This window comes from Callorhinchus milii, unplaced genomic scaffold (assembly GCF_018977255.1).
Source record: "Callorhinchus milii isolate IMCB2004 unplaced genomic scaffold, IMCB_Cmil_1.0 Scaffold3, whole genome shotgun sequence".
Classification (NCBI taxonomy): domain Eukaryota; kingdom Metazoa; phylum Chordata; class Chondrichthyes; order Chimaeriformes; family Callorhinchidae; genus Callorhinchus; species Callorhinchus milii.
Window position 1 is genome coordinate 73,264,351 of NW_024704744.1, and position 19,059 is coordinate 73,283,409.

Consider the following 19,059-nt stretch of genomic DNA (forward strand, 5'->3'; position numbering starts at 1 on the left):
CCAGTGTTCTGTCCCATCTCACATGTAAAAAATTGTCACTTGGATGAAATAAAATGGTTTAAGGTTTGTGCTCAAGGAGCCATTCAACACAAGTCAAAACCTGAAAGAGAGCATCTTCGGAAAGGTGATGTTTTGGGTGCGCTCGTCTCGATTCCTTCCTTGCCCTTGACTCTAAGAAATTGGCCACTGTCTTTCCTTTTCCACATTAAACATTCTTTCTGAATGCTTTTCCATCCATTGAGAGCACAGCTGTGGCAATGGCCACTTTCCAGCACAGGGGTCATGCATTCGAGCGAGTCCCAGAGCTGCCAGGCACTTGAATCGGACCAACCTCAAGTCAATGTGATAGGTTGTAAGATCCTCAGACAGGCCACTAGAGGGAGCTGTGTGGACAGTCCAGACAAGCAGTCTGAAACCCTGGAATGCTGCAAACAAGCCTTCCTTTGCAACTGGCATTGGTCCTGGGCTGGAATAGCCCAAGCCTTGTAGCACCCCACCCTCCGCATTAAAGAAGGCTGAGTGGAGGAAGGTGTGCACGTTAAAAAAAATAGAAAATCTGGGGAACAGATGTAATTTTTTTCAAAAAAAAACGTTTCCAAGCTGTTCAGGATGTTGTTTTTTTCACTACCACATAAGAACGACTCTCTCTTAAAGTTTGAATAATATACAAGCATAGTTGTCTATAACACGCTGATTTTAAACAACTAACAATCTGTACAATTGTGCAAGTCAGATTTGGGTTAAAAAGTCTGTTTTCTAAATTGGATTTATTTGGCTCGCAAAATAAAAAATAGACAGGATGTCACTCAAAAAAAGTGAGACCATGAAAAGATAATCATATATTGATTAAACTCTGTAAAACCATTAATATTTGTAACAGATTTTTAATCCAATACGTGATGTTATAGCTTGGACTGTCTGATGCAGAATGTGTTTTCCTTTAATGGCTGTAAGCGTGAACCTTTTTATTGACTGAGCACAGGATGAGCCTCACACTGAATCAAGCTGCTTTAACTCATATGGATGCCATTTGTGACCAACAGTGAGAATGTATGGCTCAGCCTGCCCTTCAGTGTCTGTCCATCGATCTGTTCTCACATTAGTCTAAAATTATAGAATCCTCCAGACCCAAATGATCATAAATCACCAGTATGAACATGCACAAGTTTTCCCGCCTGTCATAAAACAATGATTTAAAGTCCTAGCTGTTAAAATACATGGCTGTGAAATCAGCTTATTCTGCAGTGGTAGGAACACAAAGCAACATCTCAGTGTGGTAATTTATTGCCTCCCTGGGAGATTTGGGTGATTAGAGGCACGGCCCACCAATGTGAAGAAAAACACCAGAATCTGCACTAACTCCAACTGGAAATCTTAGGTCAAATTTATCAAACAAATTGAAGAAATCTATTTCTGTTTGGAAAGGGCGAGATATATTGCATGTTTAGTATAAGGGCACATCATTGGAACATTTGGTCTTGTCGTATGTGTGGGTCTTGGAATTTCTGGCTTAAATAGTAGGACCGAAGGACGTATGATGTATTGGGCTTCAATCTGGTTTTGCCAAATAAAATATACAAGTGCAAACAAGGAGTTTCATAAAGTTGAAATGAACAACATATGTATTTAAGTGATGCAATTCAAGGGTTTCTTGTTAAACGATAATTATAAGGGAATACAAATTCTGTTTGTTCTTAAATTGTGGGTGTAAAAAATAGTATTTAATTAACAGAGTATTTTACGCATAGATTTAGAAAGCGAAGGAAAAGGAGTCAACCTGATGAATGGGTCAAATGGCTGTCAGCCATTATAGATAAATCTTGCAGCACCGTTAAGTAGCCCACGGGCAGAGACACGAGGTTGAAATTCCTCCTGCTGCTAAGTGTAGCGATTTTCGACGATGTGTGGCTGTAATGGGATTGACACACTCTGCCTGTTTAAAAGAATGAGTTGTCTATCTGCAGTCAAGAAACGCACTGCTGTGTAAACACTTGGCATGTCGTGAGGAGTTGTAAACTTTCAAACTATGCAGAGAAAGAAAAATTACCGATGGATGCTGGGAAGGTAAAAATAACCCAGAAAATGTTGGAGATTCACATCAGGTCAATAAGCATCTGAAATAATAATAATAATAATAATACTCCTCGCATTTGATATAGCGCCTTGCATGTTGGAAGGAGGTCTCAAAGCAGTATTCTTTAAAGTGCTCCTTAACTTATTTCAGGAATACTTTAAAGAACACAGGTAGTTGGTACTCTGCTCCAGCTTAGTCATTTATAATAATTCTCCTTGCATTTGATATAGCACCTTATAAGTCATGAGGACGTCTCCAAGTGTTTGCCCTGAAATATAGTAACTGTGTATATTCTAAGTAAACTTGACAGCCAATTTGTTCCCCAAACAGCCAATTTTATTTGAGAAATTCATGGTCAGAACACTGGGAGAAACTCTTTTTTCTTTTTAAATAGTGTGGTGTGATCTTTAACATCCACACAGGTCCTCAGTCTAATGTGTCATCTGAAGATTGGCATCTCCAGCACATTCCCATCACGCCACTAGATTGTCAGCCTGGACTATATGTGTGCAAAGTCCTGATGTGGGCCTTGAATTCACAATCACTGACTCAGAAGCTGCCAACTGAGCAAGACTGACACCCGAATAGAAAACTAGGTTCATGTTTAGGTGTATTAAAACTGACAAATCATCAAAACCTCACCCTGTATTGCTTTTACAGTTAGGTTGTGGTGTACGGTCATTAACATCTGTTTTTATTTCAATCTATGCACAGCTCTCCTGTTAATTAATACATGGAATAAAAAATAGTCAGTTTCTTTTCTCAAACAATATATTATTTATGGCTTTCAAAGTACAGTGAATAAACAGAGTACTACACAGAATCATGTAGTCTGTACAGCAAGGAAAGAGGCTATTCGACCCAACTCGTCCATGCTGGAGTTTATATTGAACATGAGCCCCACACCCCCCACACCCTTCCTAATCCCCTCTCCCATATCCTTCTACTTCCTTTTCCTTCATGTATACATTAGTAATACTGTAATAATACTAATCCATGTATTTAATATGGAGCTTCCAACATTCAAAATAACCCAAAATGCTTCTCAGGTTATTGGTGTAAAGTGAAAAGGCTGTATTAGTGAAAAGAGATGCACAAAAAATAATAATGTTATCTGATTTGCTTAGGATGGATGGTTGAATGGCCTCTTCCTATATTAACATTTTTATGGGGTACAGTCCTAACTTTCCCCTTGATACAAAGATTTACAACGAAAATATAGCATGGAAACAGGCCATGACTCAACCAGTGCTACTCTCCAGCTGAGTGGAATTATACACCACAATGAGCCGGCAACCAAAATAGGGAAGAAAATTAAAAGTAAGATCACCAAGGTGTTTAGGAATGGGATTTATTTTTCATGTTGTTCGCAACCAGTGCCAACATCAAACAACCAGTCAGGTCTAGCAGAGGCAAGATTCAAATTAGAGTGTCACCTTAGCTCAGCTGGGAGTCAAGCTGAGTCAGAAGGTCGTGGGTTCCAAACCCACTTTGGGAATTGGAAGTCAATTTCACTCAATGTAATGCAGGGCAGACATTTCCAGGACAGTATTCTGAAAAGTAAAAAGAGTTTGTTTTAGCATTTGCCTGCAAATGTACACAGTAGTGTGAAGCTCCAGAGACCTTCACCCGATGTGAAAGGCTGAAAATGTCAAATGTAAGGACTATTATTATTAATGTGCTGATCTCCAATCCGTCACATTAATATGTCTTTCACCTCATTGCTGTTTGTGGCGAAAGGTCAATGTGTTAATCAGTGACACCACACAGCTCTCCTTTCTATCAGATTATTTTTCTGCTTTCAATTACTCTCTCCATGATACTAGTCACAGATGTACAATATGGTCTGTTACATGCCATACCAATTGCTAAAGTAGCTATCATCGATTTCATGATTATAACGGTTAAATCCCATTTTAGGCACATAATATTTTTAACATACATCAATTGCTTTGTCATAAACTCCAAACTAAACAATTTCATTAAAAGAAATATCCACATCAAAACATTTCTGTTTTTCTACCAAAAAATTAGTGTTGTATACAATGCCTGTCATACTCACAATGTCTCCAAAATATGGAGTTTGTTTCTCGAGGTAGGTTGCTCCTGTCTTGTCCATCAAGCTGCCCCTGCCTGAAAAATTCCACCCAGATGAAAACTGAACTCTTTAATAGCCTCTACTTAAAGTGTACACCTTTCAGCTCCACTCAAGCACACTGGCTTTCCCTTAGAATTCACTTGTGCTGACCACATTCTTGTAAAACTACAGGGTAATACAACTCAACAGTGTTACCTTGTGAAGACCAGCTGCTCGTTCGTTTAAAGAAGTAGATTACATAACTTCTTTGTTTTTTTTAAACCAACACTAAGTAAAGTCTGTAACAAATGTATAAACTTTTTATAATGAACTGTTTCACCCTTTAAAAAGATGTCTCACAGTGGTTCAATAGATTAAAGACTCCTTCACAACACTGTGGTCATGGGTTCCAGCCAAGAGTTCCACTTCATTCCGTTAGCTATATATCTGGTGCGGGACACAATTTTCAGCCAAGCTGTTTCAGGATAAACACCTTGTAGGGATGAGTTCCCCTTTGTCCTGATCACCCAAGCACAAACTTGAAGGAACTTTCATTTTTATAGTGGCTTATTACTTTGAAACATCTTAAAGGATTACAGTCAAGGTAGTGATTGATTTTGTGGGCAAACTCAGTAGTCATTTACATCAGCATAAGTCATTCGCAATATCCCATGAACAGCTATGAGCTGAATGATCAGTTATTGTTGGCCAGGACAGTGCAGAATCTCCCTTCTCTTTACAAATAGTGTGATGGGAACTTTGATGACTACCTTGACAGGCAGGCAGATGAGATGGAATAAAAAAAGTGCAAAAAGAGAGACAACCAGGAGACAACGAACAAAATGTCTGCCAAAGAAAAAAAAATTGGGAAGGGTTAAAAGAGCAAAAAGAAGAAAGAACCAAACAGTTGAGAGAACTCAGCTGTTGGAATTAAATCATTGCTTAAACCACAAATACAAGGTATCCAAAACTCTGCCGCTGGCATCCTCATCCACATCATACTCCGCACTGCCATCACTCGAGTCCTCAACAGGCTCCACCACCTCCTTCTCTCCCAGCAGATCAATTTCAAGGTGCTCACCCATAAATTCCTTCACAACCTGGCACTTCCTATATCTCTGGTCTCCTCCTACCCCACTCCTCTACTTATCCCCTCCACTCAGCTAACTTGATCTCACTGCACATCCCCCAGCATTTCCACATCAGCATGTGCCTTCAGATCCTATGCTCCTAACTCTGGAACTTTCTCCCTCTATTCCTGTCTCACCCCTCTCTATTTGTCGTTTTAAGTCTTAAAACTTACCTCTTTGACCACACCACTTGGACCTTTTAATCCTCCTTCCTTGTCTGTTTAACTCTATGAATTAAGAAACTTGTTTTATTTTTGGACTGACTTATTATACTTTCACTTATGATTGAATCATTCAGAGCTCAGATTTTTCATTTGCATTTTAAGTTACAGATGTTGAATGCCAGGTTGTATTTTGAAAACATTTGGGTAAGTTTACATTTTAGTTTTTACTTTGCAATTTCCACCAACACATCCAACACTCACAGAAATGGCATAAACAGATAATTATATAGAGACATGATAAATTGGGGGGTCACTTCAGTTGTTGGAAAGGCTATATCTCACTTGAGGATCTTAGACTGCAGACTTTTTATGCTCCCAAAGTGAGTGATATGATTAAATTAATGGTACCAACCTATTTGGAAAATAATCCAAATAAATTATCTTTACCACACCTAGTTCTAAAACATCAACTTCATTCAATGCCTTCAACACAATTTTATTTTACACTGCAGTAAGATTCTGGATAGTGGCACTATTCACATGAAATCTCTGCGCACCAAAAAACATGTGTTCTCTGTTGTCTTGCTTTAGCAGCCAACTCACTGGGAAATGTAATGTGAAATTAGCAGGTTTATCACTATCAATATTTGCCAATTGTTAATTGTATAGCTTCATGAGATATACTGTAAGATATATTGTAATATGAAGTGATTGTGAATCCAGCTAGACCATTTGCACAGCACTGTCCCACAAACAACCATGAATTGATTGACCAATTTTATGTGAGGATTGTTGGCCAGGACACTGGGAGAAACTTCCTTTTCTTTTTGAATTGTGCCATGGAATATTTAACTTCCATCTGAACAGTTAGTTGTCAGTCCTGAATAGACAAAAAATATAACTCAAAATGAGTTCATTAGAAAATAGATTCTTCCATTTACGTAGAAATTATGTAAATTGGCTGCTAACCTAAATGATTGTGTTTTGTTGATGACAGATATATGTCCCTTTAGTCAATACCACCAACCTTCTGTGATCTCCTGTGGACCCATTACCCTGCCCATTCCCTCTGGTCTGCTTCATGTTCCTGTCCTCTCTTCCCCACCATTGGAGGACAAGTGTTTTAAGCCACTTGCCTTGGTGTCGAGAATTCTCTCCCTAAATCCAACCACTTTGTTCTCTCCCTCCTTATTTTCAAAACCTATCTAAAACCCATTTCCCTATACAAGTGTGAGATGTTATTGTTTGTGGGCAGACTTGATGTTGAGAATTTCAGAACTGTCATTTCAAGGTTTATTTGCAACATCATTGTTGTCTCTGGAAAAGCTGATACAATATCAATTATATGTAAAAGAAGCTAGAATAAAGATTTATTCTATTCTATTGATCAGGTTCAAACTAATTGACATAGAAACTTCACATAAATAGGACCAATAGGATCCGAAGGGAGATCTGAATTCACCTAATGACACATTGTTTACTTAATTCTTAGTTCTATTGATTTTACTAACCTGTTTCCATCTTCCATTCAGAGCAAACAATTAGTTTTGGCAATTATTGACCTTATGTGAAAAAAGACATTTATTTTGAGGCATTTCTGAGAAAAATGCTTTACAAGTATAATTTTTCTTTTGGAACACCTTCTGATATTCCAGCTCATTCTTTACCAGGTCCTCAAAATGAGCTATGTTGCTTCCTCCAACAATCCACAAGCTTTTAGAACCCAGATTTATCATAAACTAACCATTATAATCATATAAATTGCATTGCAGAAGGAGACCATTCAGTCCACCAAGTCTGTGTTGGAGCTATCTGATAAAATCCAATTCCTTGCTTTTTCCCCATAGCCTTTTATATTGTTTCTCTTAATAAAATGCTCATTGAATTCTGCTTTAAATGCTACATTCTTCAGAACTACATTCAAATTTGTCTAATCATTTATTTCGCTCCATTCAGCTGTTGAACTTAATTGTGTTCTGCATTATGAACCCCTTTATCTCAAAGAGAAATGTTTATAAAAATAGGAGGAAGGCTTTTAGAGAAGGGAATATCTCCCGGTGCCTTAGCCAATGATTTTCCAAATAAAATTGGTCATTCACTTCATGATTGTTTGTGGGGTGGTTACTTCACTTCTCTTACAAGGTAAACCTGATGAGTCTTCATCAATTCTGCCCATTACTAATTTGCACATGCTTCACTTCCTCTCATTTTTATATTATGTATTCCACATTGATCACCTTTGCACACACGTTTTCTTGCCTATTAAATCAGTTGAGCTTCCATGAGCAGTCACATATTTTTCTATACCTCCTGCCCTTTGACACAAGATTAATGACTTGTGCTTTCTTACTTCTCTTTGGTACATGCTCTTTTCATGGTTAGTTGTATTACAATTCCCAACTATAGCAATTTTTGCATCCTCATAAAATACACCATTAGCATAAATTACTTGATAATGTTTGCGAGATGTCGAATGGCACAGTTGCACATTACACCCAATGTCATGGTAACGCTGGCCCCATTCACATGAAGGCACCATCAATTTGTCAGTTTGATTTGTCGCTGTCTAGACTCATGCCTTTGCAGCAGGAGCTAAAAGAAAGAAGCTGATTTTAAAGCCCAAAACAGTGAAGAAAAAANGTTGTATGAGGGGTGGAAAAGTTGAAAAAGCTGAAATAACAAAAGAAAACACAAGCAGAATAGCAAAGTGTCAAATCTGTGAGGGCAATACAAACAGAATTCTGGGCATTATTGTCAAATCAGTTAACTTCAGATCCCTGATGTGAATGCCTAAGATGTAGAGGGCTCTGATCAGACTGCACCTGCTAGTACAGTGCATAGTTCTGGTCACCACAAAATAAGAGAGTTGCCCAGGCACTAGAGACAGTATAGAGGAGAACACAACAAGGATGACAGTGTGACATGGATTAACTATGAGCAATGACTAGATAAGCAGGGCTCTTCAAACCATGAAAAGGAGCCATCTCAGAGGGGATGTTAAAGAGATATATAAGATACTAAATGTGTACACATTCAGGGCTGTGAAGGGCCATTTTAGAATGGTTATCAAGTATTATTTTACACAAAGAGTAATAAACAACTGGAGCCGGTTACCAGAAAGGATTATTGAGAGCAGGACACTGGACTGATTTCAGAAACCCTCGATGCTGTAATAAAAAAGTGTTAGGGTGAATATTCTGGAAGGGCTGGATTAAATTTCACGGCTGTTTATGCACAAATCGGCTGCCACATTTGTCTACAAAGTACACTGTCACTAAACTTCAGAGTAAAGCCTGTGAGATGTCCTCCAAATATTAATGGCTCTATATCAAACAATAAAATAATAATACTTTAATTTCATTTAGTTCCTTTCACGTAACAAGGATATCCCAAAGTATTTCACAGGATATATTGTAAAGTGCAATGATGGTACTGGGGGCAAACTTAGCAACTTTGTAAACAACAATGTCCCACAAACATCCACAAAGTGAATGACCAATTTCATTTGGAGGATTGTTAGCCAGGACACCGGGAGAAATTCTCTTCTCTTTTTGAATAATGCCATGGGATCTTTAGAGTTCACCTGAACAGGCAGAGAGAGCCTCGGTTTAATGCCTCAAACACAAGGATTATTATAATTGGACCAAGAGGCCCTCGTTATCTGTACCTCTCATGAATTATCAATTTATCTGAAGGATTATTAATCAGGACACCGAAAAAAATTCTATTTTCTTTTTGCACAGTGATTTTTTAAAGTCTACCTAAAACGTTAGATGGGACCTTAGTTTAATTTCGTATTCAATAGATGACAGCTCCTCTGTAGTATACTAGAGTGTCTGCTTAGAGTATGAGCTCAAGTCCCAACATGGCCTTTGAATCCACAACTTTCTGACTCATAAGACTGCCAAGCCATGAATTAGTGTTCTAATAAATGCAGCATATACATTCAACCACAACAACTTGCATTTTTATAGTGCCCTTCGCTCAGGGTAGCGCCTCGGAGCATTACTTTCATGTACCTCTGTAACAGCTGCAACCTCCTGTTTTATACCAATTTAAACATGTTTAAAAAGAAACTTAATTTATTATATTATAAGATTGCAATACAAGCTACACGTGTAAACATGTCGATTTTTTAAAAGGAAAACAAAATCAAAACAAATTGGCAAGCATTGGTCCATGAGTCTGAATGTGAAAGGATTTGAAGTTCAAGTGGCAATTCCCAGAACAGCATCAGATTGTAGATAATAAGGCTGCTCGACGTTCACAACAAACACCTTGTAGTTATGGATCATTGCTACGTTTCGTTGAAAAACCTTCTTTGAGAGCTCTCTGTAATATCTGATAATATTGAATCTCAATAGAACTATTCTTCAGATGTGAGTCCAGGTGGTGAGTCTAAAGGCACTCCGTTCACTTTTCATTCCACATTAATGAAGGGAAAACTTATTGTTTAGCCCAGAATGAGAAGTTCAGCAACATTAGCAAATGCTACATGTTTTTCCCTTGTGAATGTGAGTTGGTTGTTTGACTACGAGGAGCACCAGAGAAAAGTCTCAGCTAATAATCACAAATACATTTTGCAGAAGAGATGCACTGATAGTAACCAGAGTGCACACCCTGGTTGATTCTTATTCTCCACAGCCTTTTGACTCTAAGGACACTTTTAGCAGTCTTGCTGGAAGAATGACATTTGGTCATTTTGCTGAATTTTTACACCAAGCAATAATTGCAACTAGGGCTCATACATCTTGATTGATAGTCTCATCCAAAGGAATGCATCTTCAATGAAGCAGCAGCCCCCCAGGATTGTATTGCAGTATCAGCCCAGATTATGAGTTCAAAATCCTGACCTGGGTCTTAAACTCACAATCTTCTGACTCGGAGATGAGAAGGCTATCAATAGAGCCAGGCTGACACCTGAACTCATAGTTTTACCAAAGAGATATAAAAGCTTTGTCCAATAACTACAATACAAGATATCAGCAGTTATGATAAAATGTGTTGAAAATTAAAAATATATTCTTTAATATATAAAAAGGTTATTTTTTGTTGATTTATTCAACCCAATTAATACAAGTTTTTGAGGGTTTTACTTAGACAACAACCAATGAAGAAAGGTTTGGATTCATGGAGTATTTTCCATGTAATCTTTGAAAGCACTTTCTCTCCAAAGTGCTGGGCTATATCACAGTCAGCATCTTAGATGTCTACGCATCGTTGCTACTGAGCAATTTTACCCTTTCAGAGATTATAGACAGAGTCTAACTTACTGTACATCTTTGCATGAACACAGTTAGAAGGAGGCTGTGAGATCAAACAAAGGCAGGTTTTGGAATGTTGTTAATATAGATTCTCGATTTTGTAGTGTTTTGGTATGTGCCCAAGAGGGAAACAGAGAAATGTACATTAAGAGATGGCTCGAAAATTTAATAAACAGATGTGCAAGCTTTTTAGAAACATTAAGATGCATTTTAATAACTTAATTTATATAGCACATTTCCTGTAAAAATAAGCACTGCACATCATTCTACAAAATATGATTCATTTAAATCAAATAAATGTTATCTGGACAAATGGGACAGCTAATATTCACTATCTCACTATAATATTCAATATCTCCTAATCAATGAAGTTAACAGCCACTATATTTAAATTTTGATTTGGAGGGAATATAAAGCAAGAGAAAATCTCACCTTTTTGGAAAAAGCAATTGTAGGGCTACCCCTTTACATCCATCTGATTCAGAGTAGATCGAACCTCAAATTAAAACTTTAGTCGTTTTTAATTTTAATTAATTGAGTACTGCCAACAAAATACTCAGTCGCTGCCCTGCCAAGCAAAGCACTTCGAATTGTCCTCCTGAAACATCATGAAACATCTGTATCAAATGTAAGGATTGCTATTATTATTGTTTCTAGAAATCTGAAACAAAAACAGATAATTCAGGAGATCATTTGGGTTCTGAAAGACACAACAGATTCATGAAGATGCCTGGAAATGATCAGGAGCCTTTCACATACTTAGACAGACAATGTCCTACCTTCAATTATCACCATAGATTAAATAACAGCTTTGAATTAGTTCCAATATTGCTTTGGTTATTAACTGCGGATATACTTTAGTGATGGGGACAGTCAGTGGAGGCAACCTCAATGATTGTCGCAGCTTATTTCCATGGCATTAATGTCTTCAACATTATACCTGAAAGTTTATTAAGAAATAATCTGTGGTTTATTGCCAGGAAATTCAATGTCCATGGCATGCCAATTCAGAACTACAGAGGAAATAAATAGGTATTTAGTATGATGTACGCTACAAGCAGTTTTAAATAAGGACAGAGAAAATTCTACAAAATCAGATAGCCATAAGTAAGTGTAACTAAAGCTCTAGATAAGAAAAACAAAGAGGGTTGATTTCATATCAAAGCTTTGGCATCTCTGTAACTGATGAAGAATAATTAGAGCAGTGAATTATTTCTATTTGGAACACATGTTAGGCGGTGCTCCTCCTGCTACTGGGAAGAAATATTCAATCCTAATACTTGTTACAGAAAGTAGTTTAACAGCAGAGAGACATGTTTGGCAATTGTCTTTCTGTTTTAAATGTATTGTTGTTGTGAAGCAGTATCTCACATCTGTGTTCTTTACTTTCAAATCTAACAGCATAGTTTGTTAAAGTTAATATAGCATGTATTAAATAAAAGGGGTAGCATTTGCCATAGTTTCTGAACCAATTCCTTGTTCTAATTAACACAATGGGTAAGAAACAGCAGTAAGTTTTCATGATTAGATATTGAAAATCATACTGTATTTTTATTTGTATTCAGAGGAAAGGGAAAGCTGAGGAGGCAAGTGAAGAAATAAGGTAAGAGGAGATAAGGAGGTACCAGATCACAAGAATGGTTTCGATGAAGAAGGCTCTTCGACCATTTGATCTCATCTTACTAGAATGCCCACTCTACCTTCCCTCTCATCACAGCACCAAGCTGCTATTCAAATGAGTGAAAATATAGTAAATGAAAATATTCTTGCATTTCTTATTTGGCGACAATATTTCGGGCCATTTGAAATTTCCCACATACTCATATATAAGACCTACCAAATGTTAGAAAATAAAATCAGCCATAATCCGTTTCCAACCAGATATCTGACTGTTTCATTATTATTCGTTCGTTATTCCCCAATATCCCGATGGGTCAGACCAAAGGCCGGTACAATCAACAGATCTTATAACAGAATAACACCACCGTAGATCGAGTTCAACACTGTCTCTACAGCACACAAGCTTGATTCTTCATGCTTTCAGTCTTCTTGCTTTCAATCTTCCATCTGATATCCGCAGTCTTAGTGTTTCTAGCTCTCCGTCTTCCACCTCCTGTACCCTTGTCTCTGCAGCCCGGGATGGCCCCATCTCCCGTACCCTTGTCTCCGCAGCCCGGGATGGCCCCATCTCCCGTACCCTTGTCTCCGCGACCCGGGACAGCCCCGTACACAAAGTTATTGGAATTCTTATACCGATGTTCGTCCAATCATGGTGCGGACATTAGATCACCTGGTCGAAATCATGCTGGGTTCACGTGAACACCTCATGGGGTGTACATGCCTCAGCACACATACACATTGTCCTTAAGACCCCTGTTATCTGATGCTTGTTATTTTGTAAGGTGGGATCATTAGTACATTCCTTTTAAGTGACTGGTTATTTCTTATCAGTATCCCGGGATGGTACCAAGGTCCTCTAGTTTAAGCAACTTGCTCGTTAGCTGCTATTCTTGAGGGTTGCTTTTTGTTGCTCTTGAGTGTCAATCATGAGTGTCAGTCCAGTTGCCCCCCCACACTTAACTTAAAAGTTAACCCGTTCACAACATCTATTATGATTCTAACATTATACACAAAGTGTAAATTCTAACACAAACTGCACACAAAAGTAAAAAACTAGGTTAATTTTTTCAAACAAAATTGGGAATTAGAATGTATGACACTTGAGACAATATCTTGAATTTTTAATAAATCTACAATTTAATTTGTCTTCAATAAAAAGTGATAGACACTATTTTAACAACTCTATCTGTTTGATTTGTGAATGACAACATTTTGTTGTAGGCTGGTGCACCACTAATCTTGGTAATGTACACAGAGTTTTTACAGTGAACTCCTTTTGAACATATTCAGATGCTACCACTAGGTGACAATGTTGTATCAGTACACAGTACAGATATGCAATATATGCTTATCCTCTGGATCATCTTGCCCTTCTGCTTACCTGTGTTATTTTAAAAAGAAAAACAAGTTGCTTATTCACTTAGTTGTCAGCCTAGTTCAGTTGTCCGCACTCTTGCCACTGAGTTAGAAGATTGTTGTTCAAACCCCACGCGGGATTTGAATTCACATGGTCTCAGATGACATTCCAAGGCAGTCCAGAGAGAATGCTGCACTGTCAGAAGTGTCAGCCTTCATATGAGACACTGAACTGAGGTCCAGCTTGCCTGATCAGGTGAATGTTAAGATCCCATGGCACTGTTCAACAACGACTTGCATTTATACAGCGCGCTTCACGAAAAAGAAGGGATTTTCTCACAGTGTTTTGGGCAACAATCCTTCAGTTAAAATTGGGGATTCATTGCAAGGCTATTCTGTGGGACATTGATTACTGTGTGTAAATTAGCTGCAATGTTTGGCTATAAAATAAGCAGTCACTACACTTTAACAGTCAAATCCTGTAAAGTGCTTTGAAACATCCTCCCAACATGAAAAGCACTATACCAAATTCAAGGATAATTCTTATAATAATAATAATAATAATCTTGCATTTGATATAGCGCTTTTCACGTCGGGAGGACTTCCCAAAGCGTTTCACAGAACACACTGTAAAGTGAATTGACTGTATATTTGTGGGCGAACGCGGCAGCCAATTGCGCACAGCAATGTCCCACAAATAGTCGTAGATTGAAAATGACCAATTTATTATTGTTTTTTTTTGGAGGGATTATTATTAGGCTCTGTGTGGAGTAAGGAAACTTGCCCAAGGTTTCGCCCTGCCTGGAATTGAACTCGGGTCTCTCGCTTGCAAAGCGAGTGCTCTAACCACTGAGCTACAGGACTATGATTATTATTATTACAACAAAAACAACAACTTGGATTTATATAGTGCCCTCCACGCCTGTCGGCGTCTCAGAGCGCTTCACAGTAATGGATCCCGGGACTGAGCCAGGGGGAGTAGGAGGAAGGTGACCAAAGGCGCGGCCGAAAAGAAAGGTCTTCAGCACAGACCTGAAAATAGGAAGCGAGGCGAAGGGAGTGAGGAAGGGAGTTCCAGAGCCTCGGGCATAGTGGCTGAAGGCACGGCTGCCAAGGGTGGAGCGGAGGACTCGGGGTAGGAGGAGGAGGCCAGACCCGGAGGAACGAAGGCAACGGATACTGTTTTGAGGAGAGAGGAGGTCAAAGAGGTGGGAGGTGCAGAGGAGTGCAGGGACTTGAATACAAGGGTGAGGATCTTGAAATAATGATAATACTATCATTATTTCGTCATTTGCAATCACAGCATTAAAACAACTATGTTAAACTGTTGTCTTTATGGATAGCTTAAGCACAAAGGATAAACACCAGCCTTAAAGCGTCTCATTATAAACTGCTTTTCAAGAGGTGGAAAGATTGAAAAGTCATCAGATGGTGGATGAAATGAAGGGTTTGCAGAACTTCATCAACAAACCAAATAATGTTTGATTGCATATCAAACTTCATCAACAAACTATCTCAAGACCTTCTTCTTTGACCCAACCTTCAGTCATCTTCCCACCACCACTCCTCTTGCCCTCCCTCCACCTCTCTCAACTTTAGTCAACAGCTCGGGTGCAAACCCCTGACTGTCTGACACCTTGGGATGTCCTCCCGACGTATAAAGTGCTATATAAATGAAATTTGTTGTTATTGTTGAATGGCCACTAAGTGCAAAGTCCCATAGAGTTGAAATACTCGTGTACCTATCAGTGAGGAACACGGACATGACTGAAAGATATCTGAGGATCGCAGCACTTATGAGACTGTCTGAGACACAGTGAAAAGAGACTCCTGGACTCAAGCATCTCAAAGTGGCGGCCAACATCAGTGCAAACAGGAAGGTCTATAGGGAGTTGCAGTAAATGAGGGGGCAGAAGAAAAGAGAGAAGACGATTATAAAACAGATGTGCATTGGTGGGATGCCATTGATTAAAAGTTTGTGATGATGCAACACATGGTAGCCAGGATTTTGTTTTCATATAGCAAAAGCTATGGTGGCTGCCAGAAACTGCCAAGCAAAGCAGAACGGAGACCTGGACTGTGCCTATTTAGTAGCCATAATTAATCTCTGTGGCTGGGACAGTAGGGAAACATTTTTTCCTAATTAAGGCCAGTGGAAATCTGTGACTGTAGAATTTGAACATTTTAAGATTGTTGCAGCAATCTGAAGCTGCTTCTGATTAATTTTCTTATTCCTCCGCCACATACAAAAAGGCCGGTTTCTATGCTGTTCAATCTATGTAATTCTACTTAATTTTTTTAAGTAGAATTACTTTCTTCACTCAACCTCTCCTTACACATAAACTCCCCCACTCACAGTCACGGCCACCCACTCGATTTGGTGATCACCCGGGGCCTCAGTGTCTCGGATGTCACTATTACCGACAAGGCCATCTCTGACCACTACTTCATCTCCTTCACCACCTCCACCCCCCTCCCCACCTCCACCAGACCCACCACCATCTTCTACCGCCCTTGGAAGAAGTTACCCCCACAATCCCTAACCGATGCCTTGGAGTCCTCTGAACTCCTCTCCCTCTGGCCTTCAACCCTCACCGACCCCTCTTCTCCTCTCTCCCTCCTCCACAATACCCTCTCCTCCACACTCGATACTCTTGCCCCCATCACTTCCCGCACTGTCTCCTACTCCCGCTCCTCCCCCTGGTACACCACCCACCTCCGCTCACTGAAAAGCCAGGTGCGGGCTGCTGAACGCACCTGTGTCAAATCTGGCCTAACGGTCCACCGACAAATCTGGCTGGACCTCCTCAAAATTTACCGCTCCACTCTAGCCTCGGCCAAGTCGTCCTTCTACTCCAGGATAATCCTGGAGGCGAAGAACAACCCCAGGCTACTGTTTTCCACCACAACCCGACTCCTCCGTCCCCCCCGCCACCCCGCGCAGGTCATCTCCTCCAACCTTCACTGCGAGGAGATGCTGGATTTCCTTGAATCCAAGATCAAGGGAATCCGCTCCGCGGTCACTTCCCCTCCAACTTCCACCCACCACCCACCCCTTCCCTCCCACACTCCGACTCCTACCCATCCTCCCCTACACACCTTCGTACCCGTTTCCCCACCCTCTGTCACTGAACTCATCCTATCCCTAAAACCAACCACCTGCTCCCTTGACCCCATCCCCACTCCACTCCTTATCTCCCAGCTCCACTTTCTTGCCCCACATATCACTGACATCATCAACCTGTCCCTCTCCTCTGGCTCTGTCCCCATTCCATTAAAAACTGCCATCATCACGCCCACCCTGAAAAAACCCTCCCTTGATGCGTCGCAGCTATCAAGCTACCGGCCCATCTCCAACCTCCCCTTTCTCTCCAAGGTCTTGGAAAGAGTTGTCGCCTCCCAACTGCGCTCTTTCCTTTCCACCCATTCTCTTTTCGAACCCCTTCAGTCAGGTTTCCGTGCTGCCCATAGCACAGAAACTGCCCTGGTCAAGGTCACCAATGATATCCTGACCATCTGTGACCAGGGCTCCCTCTGTCTCCTCGTCCTCCTCGACCTATCGGCAGCATTCGATACGGTCGACCACGCTATCCTACTCCACCGCTTGTCCTCCCACCTCAACCTTCAAGGCACTGTCCTTGAATGGTTTAGGTCGTACCTTTCTCACCGTCTTCACTTTGTCTCGACGAATGGCTTCTCCTCCACCCCCCGTACTGTCTCATGTGGTGTCCCTCAGGGCTCTGTCCTCGGTCCCCTCCTCTTCACCCTCTATATGCTCCCCCTCGGTGACATCATCCGCAGACATGGAGTTAACTTCCACATGTATGCGGATGACACCCAACTCTACCTTTCCTCCTCTACTCTCAACTCCACGACCACCGATGTCCTGACAGCCTGCCTGTCCGACATCGAGTCCTGGACGAGAGACAACTTTCTTCAGCTCAACGTGCGAAAAACCGAGGCCCTCCTGATTGGCTCACGTCAGCGCCTCCGCACCTCAGGCGCTGACACCATCAGCATCCAAGGCTGCACTCTCCACCTCTCAAAGCCAGTCAGGAACCTCGGCGTTTTGTTCGACCCTGAGCTGTCCTTTCTCCCTCACATCCGCACCACAACTGGCACCGCCTTCCATCACCTCCGGAACATCGCCAGACTACGGCATTACCTCACCCCTCACGCTGCTGAAACCCTGGTCCACGCCTTTGTCACCTCAAGGCTGGACTATGGGAACTCTCTCCTCGCCGGCCTTCCCGCCACCTCCCTCCACAAGCTGCAGGTCATTCAGAACTCTGCAGCTCGTGTACTGTCCCGCACCAGGCTTCGGGACCACATCACTCCCACCCTCGCTCGCCTCCACTGGCTCCCCATCCCCCAGAGGATTGATTTCAAGATCCTCATCCTCACCTACAAGGCCATTCACGGCCTTGCTCCCTCCTACCTCTCCAACCTACTATCCCCCTACCTACCTGCCCGTACCCTCCGTTCCTCTGGCTCCGGTCTGCTCCACGTCCCCCGCCCCAACCGCCCTACCATCGGTGGTCGGGCCTTCAGCCTCTCAGCCCCAGGCTCTGGAACTCCATCCCCCAGTGCCTTCGCCTTGCTTCCTCCCTTTCCTCCTTCAAGGCCGGTCTCAAAACCTTTCTCTTTGACCGTGCCTTCAGCTCCCCTCTCGACTCTCTTCCCCCTCCTCGCTCCCTCCCTTCCCTCCCCTCACCCTGACCATTTCCCCCCTCCTTGCTCCCTCCCTTCCCTCCCCTCACCCTGACCATTTCCCCCTCCTTGCTCCCTCCCTTCCCTCCCCTCACCCTGACCATTTCCCCCCTGCTCGGGTCATGACCCAACTGTGCAGCGCCTTGGGACGTCCTCCTGACGTGAAAGGCGCTTTATAAATGGAATCTTGTTGTTGTTGTTGTTGTTGTTTTTGTGGCTCATGGGCTCAGTGTCTCAGGATTCTTATCAGAAAGACTGCAAGTGTGCAGACTTCAACTTGTGTATGTGCCCCTTACTACATCCACACAGGAAATGTCATATTTTTGTCACCAGAGATCTGGTTCTGTCACAAGATGTCAGTCACAAATTCACAAGATCAGTTTGTTTCAGAATAAGAAGGCCCTTCGACTGATCTCATCCTTCCAGAACACCCACCTCCCATCCTCCTATCGCAGTATCAAGCTGATTTTTTTAACAATGAGAAAAATTCCTTGCCCAAAGTGAGGCATAGGATTGGGAATTTACAATGGGATTAGATATCATGAACCAATTGCTATTTTTAGTGGTCAGTGCTTCACTGGGCACCAATTTAACAAATCCAACCGAAAGGTGGATCTTATTTCATGTCTTTCTAGTGGTTTAGCAGGAGTTGAATAAGGTGCTG